The sequence below is a fragment of the Procambarus clarkii genome, chromosome 39 (genome assembly GCF_040958095.1).
Source record: "Procambarus clarkii isolate CNS0578487 chromosome 39, FALCON_Pclarkii_2.0, whole genome shotgun sequence".
Classification (NCBI taxonomy): domain Eukaryota; kingdom Metazoa; phylum Arthropoda; class Malacostraca; order Decapoda; family Cambaridae; genus Procambarus; species Procambarus clarkii.
The window spans coordinates 34,034,034-34,049,625 of record NC_091188.1 but is presented as its reverse complement, the minus strand read 5'-3'; positions in this window follow the sequence as shown (position 1 = coordinate 34,049,625).

Below are 15,592 nucleotides of genomic sequence, written 5' to 3'. Positions count from 1 at the left end.
TTACCGTGAATAACCAAACTCATTTTCGGCCTCACTATAACACATGCTACAAGAAAATTTTGTAAGTTGTAGATGAATCTCAAACGTCACTCCTCACTTCTGAAGAGGGTCCTTGTTTCTGACCGAAATATGCATCCTACGTTTCGTCGTGTTTTCAAAATAGTGGGTTATTTTAATTTGTATATACATTATAAATAACAAAGGTGCCAGGGCAGTGCCTTAACTTAAAGCAGTTTCCTCACTTAGACTTGACTCCATTCATACTATCTCTTGTTAAATTTGGTATAACCATGTCCTAATCCACCTTACGAGAGCACCCCTGATACCGTGATAATGTGTGTTAATCACTTTCCTGTGGTGCTGTATTAGAAGTTTTCCTGACGTAAATGTACATTTTCAAACCTTTTCACTGTCAACTGTCTAATATGCTGGAATAGAATGATAAAAATTTGTCAAACATAATCGGCAGTTATTAAAACCATATTGTGAATCCTTTATTAATCTGTTTTTCAAGAGGAAGATGAGTGCTTTTACAATTATCGATTTAAGCAACTTTAAGACGATATGGTAATTGACCAATGATTTAACGATGGTGATCTATTTGCTTTCTTCAAAATTGAAAACATTAGAATCGAGGAAACTGTACAAGGCATAACCTACGCACAAAACAATGAAGGGGTACTGTGTGTTCCACAAAGCGTAACCAAACCAGTATTTACCTATGTCTTTCATATATTTAAACTTATCTAATTTATATCCATTGTTTCATGTTTTATTGAAATGATACTTTTAATACCTTATTATCTCTTTATTTTGCCCATTCATTCACTTGTACATCTCAATAATGTCAAAACAAGTTATTTTCTGTATAACAAAAAACGAAAAACAATGGATATAAAATGGGTAAGTTTAGATTTTGGAGAGACCTGGCAAATAATCAATTAGTAACAGGGCTGTGAATTTGTGGAATAGATTATCAGGTAACATAATAGATGTACAGTGAGGCACAGTGCGAGGGTGTGTTAGCTGGAGCTCCAATTGAATTGATACTGAAAGTAAAAGTTGTGTTGCGTTGACAACAAAACTCGTGTACCTGTCTGGGCAGTCATTATTGGTATTAAGGCACCTTCTTATGTTTGCAGTCTACACTAAGGAAACTGTGGAAGCCACCATTCCTTTCTGTGACTGTTACATCTAGAAAGGGCAGCTTCCCATCACTCTCCATTTCGTAAGTGAAACTTGACACCAAATTTTGCTCGAATGCCTCCTTCAGCTGCTGCAGACGTATGGCATCAGGTACCTGCATAAAAATGTTAACATTCCTGCAGTATATGGCAGGTTTAAAGTCCATGTCAACTAAGACCCTCTGCTCTATGGTTCAAATGAAGAAGTTCTTAAGTTCCTGTAAAGGGTGCCTCTTTAGTGCAGGCTTGGAGTAACTTTCTCAGTATGCTCTCTGATATGTCAAGAGCAGTACAAGCCGGATCACGATACACTCTGTCCATCATCATCCTGAATGTTTTGTCCACAGGCACGTTGGTAAAGAGTGACTCCACATCCAAAGAGGCTCTTATACCTGTGGCCCATGCTCCTCGCAGTAAGTCGACGAATTCCTTTGGAAACTTCAGGCTAAAGGCATAAGGCACATAATGAGTCAGCAGGCAGTTAAGTTTCTTAGGCAGTCTGCTTGTGGGTATCTGGTTGCTGATTGGCCTACTTGGGTTTCCAGGCTTGTGGGTCTTGTCATTCTCATATGCATACTCAAGTTTGTATTCCCCGATAACCTTTCGCAGGTGGAGTCCGGATTTCTTGGCGTTCAGTTTCAATCAATCTGTTTACCTTCGTTTTCAATTCGGCTGTAGTGTCTTTCGTTACCCGTTGGAATTTAGTTTAGTCGAAGAGCATGGGGTTAATTTTGACCAGATATTCGTCTTTTTTAAGAAAAACATATATTAGCGAATTGTCACCTCTCCTGACGACCTCTCGAGGATGACGCCACCTCACCTCTCCTTATTCTCACGAAGACTCTTAGCTGCCCCTTTGAGCTCGGAGGACAGTAGGGTGGTGCTGTAGTTACCTCGAATCTTTCCTCCTTCTGCAATAAGTTCCGCTTGCAAGGTGTCTTTAGTGGTAACCTTCTTTTGCATCTCGAGGTCGAATATGTCGACCAATAGGATCTCCAGCTCCTTTCCGGGCCATCTCACTTGGTCTGGACATAACGTGACAGTTTTTACCCAAATTCAAGAGTGATTTGGTCCTCAGTGAAGTTAATTTAAGCAAGGTTTAAGAAGCCATCTCTGGGTCAAACTCTGAAGAACTCTATAGGATAAGGCAAGTCATAGTGAACATTGGCTACTATAACGGTTATGATGAAGAAGTCATAAAAAGGTGAAACGCCATGCAACCTCTGAAGAGTCAACAAACACAGCATTTGTACCCCATATTAGACTGTTTTACAGGAACTTTTCGACGGCCCATAAAACGAAGGAAAGTGTCCTGAAAGTATTATTAATAGGAATGTTATCCCCACAGACAAAAATCAAAAGATACAATCGAAAATTTAATACAAAATCAAGAAAACGGCCAACCTTTTTGTGAAGAACTCTCCAGACACCAAACGCCTTGAAAGAAACCAACGTCGTCTATGCCTTCATATGCCCACTTGGAGACTGTCAGGCCCAAATATCTCGGTATTTAATCAAAACAGTCTCTTTCTATGCGATTTGCAATGCACAAACAGTTGCTCCATCACAGAACACATAATCTCCACACAAAACCAGACTCACCAGAGAAATCTTAACAAGCAACACAGAAATCGATAGATTCAGTGATAGCAGGAGACTGGACATCAGCGAGGCCCTACACATCAAAGTCAACACCAGCAATAAACAGCCAATTAACACACAACTATATTCTACCCACTCAAAGACCCCAAACTAACATAGACGCAAGGAAAAAAAATACACAATTCGTGTTCAGACAATTTAAAATTTTCTTTACCCTATTTTATATATATATATTTATATATATATATATATATATATATATATATATATATATATATATATATATATATATATATATAATATTTATTTATTTATATATATATATTATATATTTATTTATTTATATATATATATATATTTATTTATTTATATATATATATATATTTATTTATTTATATATATATATATATATATTTATTTGTATATATATATATATATATATATATATATATATATATATATATATAATTTATTTATTTATATATATATATTATATATTTATTTATTTATATATATATATATATTTATTTGTATATATATATATATATATATATATATATATATATATATATATATATATATATATATATATATATATATATTAGTAGAGGAGGGGAAGTAGCCATATATGTTTGGGAAACTTTGATATGAAGTCTCGGGTGGAATAAAAACTGAGTCACTCACAGAAACTATCTGACTAGAATTAAACGATAAAGCTAAAAATCTTATAATAGGAGTTTTATACACACCACTAAATTTAGACAGAATAGAAGCAAATCAACTATGGGATAAAATACCTGGAGCATCTAGGTCAAACAATATTTGTCATGGGTGACTGGAGAGTTAGTGCCATAATGCACACAGCCCCATCCAGTGGACAGTGGTACAATTACTTAGGTCTACATCCACAGGTAATTAAAATTTCCACTATCACTTATAGCCGAGCAGTATAGTAGCATGTAGTAGCTGGAGTTACTTGTGTAGATATCATCTTGCTACACAACATAATAAATGTTAAATTAAAATTTTAACAAAGCATGATGATGCATGGAACGTAAGTACAAAAAAAATTAGTTAATTTACAACATCATTATAATGTAATATGGTACTGAAACCTATTTCTTGTCGTTCTTGTCTTTTAGATGCCCAGAATTCTAAGTGTTCTAAATTATCAAATATATTAATTCCTATATCAAATATAAGATGATCTCGATCGAATATTCCGCACTGAGCGCATAAAATATTCCAAACTATTATAACGTGTAAATCTAACCGCTACCATTCCCACCGAATTTATTACATATTTTAGAGCCAAATATTCACCCTCGAAAAGATTTTTACAATATACACATTGTGCATTATTATGTCTATTAATTCAACCCGTTCTCGCAAATTCGTAAAGTCCATATTGACTTATTAACTACGTGCATAGGTGATATTCTAAACATAATAGATACCCTTAAAAAGATTCATAGAAAACACCGACCTTACCTAACCTTGTTAGTATCTTAAGATAAGCAACTTATTGCTTCGTAATTACAATTATTACTTAACCTATACCTATTATAGGTTAGGTAATAATTGTAATTACGAAGCAATAAGATGCTTATCTTAACATACTAAGTAGGTTAGGTAAGGTCGGTGTTTTCTATGAATCTTTTTAAGGGTATCTATTATGTTAAGTATGTCACCTATGCACATATTTAATAAGTCAATATTGACTTATTAAATTTGCGAGAACGGGTTGATTAATTTCATATGTCGCCAATTGATTTTCAAAAACGGTATTAATATTGTTTTCATCAAAAAAGTTACCACATGGAATTTCCAAAACATAGAATGTCAAGTTGCTAATGATCGCTGTAACCATATCAATATTATGCCCTCTATATAATCAAACAAATGAGAAGGCATAGTATGAGATTAACATATCCGTAAACATAATAACATTGAATCTTGGATGATACGCCCCAATAAATGTACATTTTGTTTTTAACGAAGTTATTAACTCGTGGGTTCTATGTTCAGGTATTGAGAAGGCCGCTTTGTCCCGAACTAATAAACTGAGGGTAATTTTAATGGCGTTAACTAGTTTAATAGAACAGGGAATAATGAAGCAGACGATTTTCTAGAATTATATGACGATTTCTTCCTTAAGCAACACATTAAGGAACCAATGAGTGGGGAAAAAATATATTAGACTTAGTGCTAACTAACGGAAACAAATTATTGACATCAATAGGAAGTAAGCTAGAGAAGAGTGATCACAAAAAAAAATCTGATTTAGGATAGAATGGAATAGATTTGTAGGAGAAAATTCTATTAGTGCCAGATTTTCGAAAAGTTGATTTTAATATCCATTAGAATTTTTTTGGGTCAAATAGATTGGAAAGTCTTGGACATAAGGAGTGGGCCGGCCTTGGAGGAAGACGTAAACCCAGCGATGGGTGATGTAAAAGGGGATTTCGATGTGGATTCAAAATATAACTTATTTACAAATAGTCTAAGCAAAACACAGGAACGTAATAAACCATCCAAATTGAATAGGTGGAATAATAATGACCCGAAATGGATAAGAGAGGATCTGAATACCCTTAGATATAAAAAGAGTTTGGTACAAAGGGGTTTAAATTGGGAAGTCAGTTAAGAACAAGAATTCGTCCAACTGGTTAGAAATATTTAAAAAGAGATAGAGGGCAAAAAACAATGAATTTCGCATAAAAGAGCAGACAAAGACAAATCCTAATTTATTTTATGTCGAACAAAGATTAGGAAAAGAATAGGTCTATTAAAAACTGGGACTGGTCAGATAACAGATAATGACGGAGATTAGTAGTATTTATAATAAATATTTTTTCTGTATTTACTAAAGAGGAACTTAACATTATGGCTTCAGCCAAACATGTATGTTGAAGAGAACAGGTTAACTAGTTTAGTTAACTAGTGAGCTAGTAAACTAGTTAAATAAAAAACCGTTACCGAGCCAGTTTTTTACCCAGGGTTTTCCTACATCTAAACCTATCGACTATATACCCATTGTTTCGTGTTCTGTCTTGTTTTGAAACTTTTAATACCCTTTTAATATTCCCTTTGTTACGTACATTAATCCACTTGTACACCTTTATTATGTCACCCATAATTCTTTGCCTTGTGCTAGGTTATAAATATGAAGAACATAAGAATGAAGGTAACTGCCGAAGGCCTATTAAGAACTTAAGATATTCAAGGTAAATTAATAATTTTGGTATAAATTCCGTTTACCTACAAGGTGAATTATGAATATTGGCACAAGAGATTCAAGACACTGGATCAACTCTTCCAGATTAAGGCGCATATTTAGCGCTACGCTGAAGTGTCATGAACAATGCTGTAAGGGACTGTGGTGCAGGACGAATCGTGGACGTCGTTACCCAGAAGATGACGGAGTTCACATCAGCACTCGGGGAGGCCTCGCCCCCTAGTCCAGGATAACTTAGGCATTGCAAATACCCCATCGTGACGAGTGAACTCATAGTTGCGTATTGGACACAGGCTTCATATTGGAGCCATGGACCCTGCCTCCAGGATGCAAATAAATTGGCATGAAACAAGCGATTTAGAGTTGGGACATTTATCATTGCAATCGACACTGTTATCTGCGTACTAGTGACTGGTAAGTGTTGCTCATTTTCCGGCCAACAATATTCTTATTTCCGGCCAACAATAAAAGTGGGAACTCTTGCACTCATCCGCAGACAACACTGGAACGACCAACGCAAAAGGCAGTTAACACTTTGCCTCATCAAGAGCTCTTACTGAATATATTGTTGTTGTTTTTAGATTCAGCTGCTCGAAACACAGTACCAATTTTTTTTTTTTGTTAAAAGAATTACACAAGGTACAGTATGAAGAAAACAAGTACATAAACACAGGACAAAAGAACAAAAAGGGAAAACCCTAAAACGGGCTCGGGAACGACCACATAAAACAGAACCGATACAGATAAATAGCACTAGAGATAAATAATAACAAAACATAGGCACATGAATACAAACACAGGTGCAGAGTAGTACAGAACACCACCAGGCCTCCGAAACTGCTGACAAAGAAGCAATATACAAAAATTCAGGAAACAAGAAAATAGAAATGCATCAAATACATAAACAGGGAAATACAAACGGGAAAAACATAAATAATAGAAATAAAGTACACCTAATAAATCCAAGCACACGCACACACACGTCGTATACAATCACATAAGCAGCACAAGGCAAAAAACACATGGCACATGGAAGACAAATAACGGTAAATAATGGCAAAAAACACCAATGCACAGGAACAGTAAACAAAAACCCCTACAAAGTAAAAAGGTGGGAACAATAATGTACAGAGACAGACGTGCAACAAGCACCCACACCAGAACGAACAGAACAAAGTGAACAAACCCACACAGGGCAAACTAGACAGCCCACGCAGGAGCCAGAAAAGAATCACACCTACACACAAGCATACCAAAACATAATCACATCCACAAAACCGTAAGTACAGAAATACAAAAAGAGAACACACAAACAAGCCCGGCCCAACCCAGACACAGGTACAAAATAGTACATAACAATAATAGGCCTTCTAAACTGCTGACATATAGGTAAAAGTACAAAACTACAGGAAACAGCAAAAAACAAAAACAGAAACACAGCGAAACACAGTGAAATACAAACAGAAATAACATAAACAGAAATGTAGTATAAATAATTAAGCAATACACGAGGCCAAGAAAAGAAACACATGCACACAAGCAACATACACAACCAGACCGCCCGCCACCCCAACCACCAACATGGGGCGTGCGCAAAGACATGCAAGAAAGAACACCAAACTCCCACAACCGCACACAACCACACCACAAACACGTATAAAAGGCAAGCACAACAAAACAGGCCACGCAAGGGCAAGAACAACACCTACACCGCCCACACTCACAGACAAGGACACCCACCCATGCATGCAGGCACCGGGAAAACATCACGCACAACACAGACAAAAACCAAACACACCAATCACTCATACTTCTCCGGGTACTCCCGAGCAGGAAACCGTAAGCAATAGGCTTCCCAAAGAAGTTGGTCACCCTCAGGAATCGGACGTCAATGTGGCACAATAGGCCGAGGCATCAAATTCAGCACATCCAAAACAACACACCGCACCCGTGGAACCCAGACGGTAGATGGGCACCAGCGAACAGGACGCACCAGGTCATCAGTCATAAACCACAGTTGCCCATGGGCAGACCACCTCGCCGGACGAGGACGAAAGGGAAGGGTTCCCCTTAGGAAGCTGGTCACAGGGCCGCACACCAGGAATAACGCCAGACTGCACGGCAGGCCGCACACCTGCCCGCCCACTAGGGCATGCACTCCGGTCGACGCCAGGCACCGCACCGAGGCCCGCGGAGGGTGGCTCCGCAGAGGCCCCAGTACCCCATCAACCGGAACAGGAGCAGAGTTCCCCCCGCAGCACATCCTTTGACAACACCACTACAAGGTCGCGATCACCAGGGGCAACCGCCCACTGAGGGGAGCCACCAGCAGGAGGCACAGCGTCCAACACAGAAGGCACCACCGGAGGCAACACAGTGTCGGCCACAGCATCATCATCAATTGCGTCACGCTCCTTAGCCCACGACCAGTGAGGCAACGCACCCCGAGCCGAGCGACGGCGCTTAAATGAGGTCGCTGATCGTCTTAACTGTCGCCCCCAGCAAGCGGTGCCCCAGAAGACCCAACGGCAGGCGGCCCCAAAGCCGGGGCAGCACGATCACTCGGAACAGAAGTCTCAACAACATGGGGCAAAAAACCACTACCACACCCGGAGACCGGCAATGGAGAAGGATCAGACACAGCAGATGGGAGAGCACACTCCAGCACACGTGAGGTATCCAGCACAGACGACAGAGCCGGCGCAGGCGAAGAGGCACTAGGGAGCGAGGAAACCACCGAAGGCGACGAGGTAGACAAGGCAGGAGGCAGAGGGGAGGGCTCAACCAACACAACCCCGACATCCCTGGGAACCAGACGGTCGCCGGCAGGAGAAGCAGGCACTACCCCTACAGCAGCATCCAAGGCCCCCACGGAAGCAACCGGCCGCGGATGCACCTCCGCAACCACCGAACGACGAAGATCCGAAGCAGGAGTCTCCAGGCCCACAGAGCTCACCGGAGGGGCAGACATACCAGGGCAAGATGGAACGTCGGCCGAAACCGCCGCAGGAACCACACCAGGACAGAGCGAGGATCCGCCGAGGAAACCCCACGCTCAGACAAACAGGGAAAGTCACCCTCCAGGAAAACAGAAGGGGCCTCAGCACGAGGAGCGTCACAGCCGGCTGCCACGTGGCCCTCGGCACCACACCGGAAACAGGTCCTTGTCTGGCCCTGATAAGATCCGTAGAGGGAGCCCACGAAACAAAATCCTGGACGGAACAGGGGTCCTGACCCGAATGATGAGTGTCCGAGCGCCCAAACGTACCCCTCGCAACCGGCCAGCACTCAGTGTTGAATCGGTGGTTCACCACCACACCATACCGCGTAAACACCAACGTCAGCTCCTCCACGGGGAAAGTCACCGGCACACCGTGAACACTCACGTATTTCAAGGGCCCCCAGGAATCCGAAATCTCTACGGTCACAGCCGAATCGGGAATAGTAAGCGTGCGGGCATCCCAGCGCGCCACAAACTCCCGGCAAAACAAAGTCGTGGCGAAGGACACCGCCACTCAGGTAGGCGAGAGCTTTTGCAGCCCTAACAAATCAGGGACGTCCTCACGGAGCACATCCAACAGCACCACTACCACAATGGGCCAGTCCACAGCACCAGAAAAGTCCAAGCGCACCGTGTCAACCCGCCGAACGCGGGCATCACCACCAACCATACCGGCAGTGGGTACACCAAACCGCACCCGCCCCCCTCTCAACACCAGGCAACAACTGTCAGGTCAGGCGAGCACGTCTTGACCCCTTCGCGGCCAGCGAGCGAATCCAGGATGCAAATAAATTGGCATGAAACAAGCAATTTAGAGTTGGGACATTTATCATTGCAATCGACACTGTTATCATCTGCGTACTAGGGACTAGAACGTGTTGCTCATTTTCTTGTCAACTATATTCTTATATCCGGCGAACAATAAAAGTGGGAACTCTTGCACTCATTCCCAGACAACGCTGGAACGGGCAACGCAAAAGGTAGTTAACACTTAACCTCATCAAGAGCTCTTACTGAATATACTGTTGTTGTTTTTTAGATTCAGCTGCTCGAAACACAGTACCAAGTAGCACCGGCCGTGGTGAGCCTGTAATTGGGTGGGTGTACTCGCCTATATGTGCTTGCGGGGGTTGAGCTTTGTCTCTTTGGTCTCGCGCCTCAACTGTCAATCAACTGTTGTACAGATTTGAGCCTATTGGGCTCCATCATACCTACACTTAAAACTGTGTATGGAGTCTGCCTCCACCACATCAATGCCGAGTGCATTCCATTTATTAACTACTCTGACACTCTAAAAATTCTTTCCAACGTCTCTGTGGCTCATCTGGGTACTAAGTTTCCACCTGTCCCCTTGTACGTGTCACACACATGCTGAAGAGTTTTTGTCCACCCTGCCAATTCCCCTGAGAATTTCGTAGGTGATTATCATGTCTCCCCTTACTCTTCTGTGGGTGTGTGTGTATTCACCTAGTTGTTTGCGGGGGTTGAGGTTTGCTCTTTTGGCCCGTCTCAACTGTTTACTAGCTACTATTTTTTTTTCTCCACACCACCCAGACACACCCACCCCAGGAAGCAGCCCGTGACAGCTGACTAACTCCCAGGTACCTATTTACTGCTAGGTAATAGGGGCATTCAGGGTGAAAGAAACTTTGCCCATTTGTTTCTGCCTGGTGCGGGAATTGAACCCGCGCCACAGAATTAAGTCCTGTGCGCTATCCACCAGGCTACCAGGCCCACCAGTGTACTCACTTAGTTGTACTCACTTAGTTGTGCTTGCGGGGGTTGAGCTTTGGCTCTTTGGGCCTGCCTCTCACCTGTCAATCAACTAGTGTACATATTCCTGAGCCTATTGGGCTCTATCATATCTACATTTAAAACTGTGTGTGGAGTCAGCCTCCATAACATCACTGCCTAATGCATTCCATCTGTTAATTACTGACACTGAAAAAGTTCTTTCTAACATCCATGTCGCTCATTTGGGTATTCAGTTTCCACCTGTGTCCCCTTGTTCGTGCACCGCCAGTGTTGAATAGATTATCCTTGTCTACCCTGTCAATTCCCATGAGAATTTTATAGGTAGTGATCATGTTTCCCCTCACTCTTGTCTTCCAGTGTCGAAAGGTGCATTTCCCGCAGCCTTTCCTCGTAACTCATGCCTGTGTGTGTGTGTGTGTGTGTGTGTGTGTGTGTGTGTGTGTGTGTACTCACCTAGTTGTACTCGCCTAGCTGTGTTTGCGGGGGTTGAGCTCTGGCTCTTTGGTCCCGCCTCTCAACCGAAAATCAACAGGTATACAGATTCCTGAGCCTATTGGGCTCTATCATATCTACACTTGAAACTGTGTATGGAGTCAGCCTCCACCACATCACTTCCTAATGCATTCCATTTGTCAACCACTCTGACACTAAAAAAGTTCTTTCTAATATCTCTGTGGCTCATTTGGGCACTCAGTTTCCACATGTGTCCCCTTGTGCATGTGCCCCTTGTGTTAAATAGCCTGTCTTTATGTACCCTATCAATTACCTTCAGAATCTTGAATGTGGTGATCATGTCCCCCCTAACTCTTGTCTTCCAGCGAAGTGAGGTTTAATTCCCGTAGTCTCTCCTCGTAGCTCATATCTCTCAGCTCGGGTACTAGTCTGGTGGCAAACCTATGAACCTTTTCCAGTTTAGTCTTATCCTTGACTAGATATGGACTCCATGCTGAGGCTGCATACTCCAGGATTGGCCTGACATATGTGGTATACAAAGTTCTGAATGATTCTTTACACAAATTTCTGAATGTCGTTCGTATGTTGGCTAGCCTGGGATATGCCGCTGATGTTATCCTCTTGATATGTGCTGTAGGAGACAGGTCTGGCGTGATATCAACCCCCCCAAGTCTTTTTCTCTCTGACTCCTGAAGAATTTCCTCTCCCTGATAATACCTTGTATCTGGCCTCCTGCTCCCTACACCTATCTTCAATACATTACATTTGGTTGGGTTAAACTCTAACAAAGTTTAAACTGTGTGTGTGTGTGTGTGTGTGTGTGTGTGTGTGTGTGTGTGTGTGTGTGTGTGTGTGTGTGTGTGTGTGTGTGAGATGTCTATTTCAAGAAATAATTGGCATAATTATATAAAATCTATTGTCTGCAAATAGGACAGTTTTGCAAAGCTACTAGACATGAAGTACAAACTACCATGTGATTACAAGGCAACGACATAACATTTTATTTATTTATATGTACAAGGTACAGTGGGCTTGTATTATATAGTGTGGGTTGGTTGGTGTTGTCGTCGTTGATCCTTCTCTACGGACAACCCAACCCACAACTCGGTAGAGTGCTTATACTAGGAGATCACCCTTGGCGCTTCTGGCTCTTGGAGAGGGGCTCAACGTCACACGTTCAGGGGATGCGGCTCCAACACTTAGCCTCGTTGTCACATGCACACACCCACTCGAGCCGCTGTGACTCCCCACTCTCTCCTTATGAGATATGATCTCCTCAATCCCCCTATGACTTACCAGTATTACCTCCTACCCTGTCCACAGCAGTGGTTCATGGTTCTTTCTCTCTCTCTCTCCTTCTTTACTACCTCCTGGGAAGCCTCACTAGGACAAGGGCAAACACCAGCAAATTGTGACACATTTACTGAACAAAGCACATACACGATACATACACACATATAATAATAATGAATCCTATACTCTATAATATCACAATCAGGTTGCACTCCAATACCATCAGAACTCTATTATCAGCTTATCAAGTGGTATCCTATCTCCTGGTCCACCACCTGATACTATTAACCTCCTCAAGTTGGTCAAGCCTACACACTGTTGCACCATCAGCAAGATAACATATATATATAGAAAATCAGCATTTGAATGCAATCACATATATCAGTATAAATGTTCATTGATACACAATATAAAAAACTCCTTGACATAAGGATGCCAACAGTCACTCACCTCTCACTGCGTCTTGCACGCTACTGACAACCAAACACTATCAACTCCCTATAAGTAATCCACCAGAACTTCCCCTTCCACCTCTGGAAGTTCACAACCCTAATATCCTTAGGTTCTTCCGGGCTTCACTACCAGGATCCTCTGCAGCTCCTCCAGGCTGCTATCATGAAGTTTCCTTGAGTACCTACGGTGCTTCACCCTTCTGCTAGATTCCTCCACAGCTCTCTTGGCTGCTACACCATGAAGTTTCCCCGAGCAACTGTGGTACTTCTCCACCTCTGCAGAAGCACGTGACACTCCTCTTCACTGCTGCTTCTCCTCACAGCTCGAGGTCCTCTGCTCCACTACCTTAGAGTCTCATCAGCTACTTCCTCTGCTGGCTTCGAAGTTCTCAGCAACTTCTTCCCCAAAAGACAAACCTGCAACCCATCGACACTCCAATAAAATGTTCCCCTTTAACACATAAACAAAAAATATTCACACAATATGTTTGCCTCAAACCTCTATCTGTTCTCTACATACAGTGAGAGTGGACTCCCCCGTTTTGGGCGGGTCCATACTCCACCTCGCCTGGCGGCGGTCCTCACTCACTGGGAGGGTCTTCCTCCATCCGGAGCCAGGCTCCCTCAGTCGTCCGCCAGCGCTCGGAGGGGGCGGACGTCGCTCCGTGTTCCTCCCTCTTCACTCTCCTATTTCAGGCCTTCTGCCTTATTAAAACATGTCTAACTTATAAATAAACATCGCTACTGTCGCTGGGCACACGACCAACTACAAGTGATCACTATGAACTGGCGTATATCGTGCTTACCACAGATTAATTGGTCGAGGGCGCTTTCCCTCTGACGGCGTCTGGTCAGGGCGCTCCCACGGCCCACAATAATGCCTCCGGGCGGCTTAATATTCACTAATTATCGTCCACGACTTGAGACCACACGTCCCCAGCTCGATTCCACAGCTGGCACGTCTGCACACTTCTCTTCTCTTAGAGATATATCACTAGGGGTTCCCTTCTGACGGGAGCTCAACGGAGCGCGGCTTCCCCCTGCGATGTCTGGCACTCAAGTGAGGTCAAGGTCCTCCAGAAGCGAGCCTCAAGCCTCCAGCAAAATGTCCACATCTCCTAGCCAGTCATTTATCTATTTTCTTCTGCATTGCCCATAATCTCAAACTGTTACACATACCCAACCAACTATTTTACATATGCGTTATCACCTCAATACTTGCTAGACCTTCTAATCAGGTCAGGCTTGACGAATAACTCTCAAGGAGGGAGACTCGTTTCTCCTGTAGGCTGAGATCATAACACTCCCCTCCCCTTATTTTTGAGAGTTATTCCAGTGGCAAAGCTCGGGATAATACATCCGCCACTACACTGTCTCGTTCTTCACCCGATATACTCTCTTAGGAGTCTACAATTAGTTCGTTGCTCCTTGCAACATCTGGCTCACCTCTCTCCAGAAACATGATCTTCTCATAAACGATTTGACCTCTGACACCTCTTAGCTAGGCTGTCCTCCGTGGACGCCTGCACTCTATCGGTCCACTCTACTTATTGTCTCCACCCTCCGTTTCCTCGTCTTCTCTTCACGTCCAGAGTCAGACATCTGCTGTCTGTACCTCCTCTGTCGTCTTCACACTTCCATCTACTGCCATTATACTTTCGTCTCCTGCCATCATACTTCACTCCCTGGTCTTCACCGACGATCCTCCCTTTCGTCTCCTCATTTATCCGAGATCTCATCCTGTCTGACTTCCATCGAGTCCTCGGCTTTCTTCTATCCCTCCATGCTTGCATCATCATCCTCTTCCTACACTTTTCACTTCTATACCACTCCATTTCTTCTCCTTCGACTCTTCTTCGTTCCCTAAAAGTTTCTTCGGGCACTATACTACATCCAACAGCACTCGACCATACATGTCGCTTTGCCTCTCCCAAAGTGCTCGTAAGCATCTCTCCACACATACTGTCTCTTCTTCTTTCATTTTCTCGGCTATTACTCTTCTTCACTATCTCTCCTCCACGTTTTCTGTGAAACATATCAACTCTCGACATCTCAAACAACTTAACTCCACTATCCCTATGCCTCTGTGCTCGTGGACAACGTGACGCTCTACTCCCGTCCTCAGTATGTCCACATCTTCCCTCATTCCTACTCAGCACAGTTGCATTCACCTTCCGACCCTTAATTTCAGCAGTCTGGGCTCTCTTCAGGTCAACTCTCTCCACAGTATTCTTCTTCGGCTGGGCCATCTTCACTTTTGACCTCACCGAGACTTCATTTTTCTGGGCTGGACCTTCATCAAACAGCCATGCTATATCTACATCAATATCTTCTACCGGTTTAATTGACACTGTCTCATCTCCTCCAGCGTCTTCCTTGTCGGCCACCTCTGCCTTCATCACTACCGAGACAGGGTTTTCAATGGCTTGGCGGTCTCCTGACTCATCTCCTCGGATGTCAGTCAGGTTCACACTCTCAGGTGTCCCACCCGTGCCGAGGCCTTCTGGGCACTCCTCTGGCACAGTCTCCGCCATGACTCTTGTCAACACCTTTGTCCCGCACAAGTCGTTCCCTAGGATCACTTGGACTCCTGGAACAGGTATGTCGGGGCACA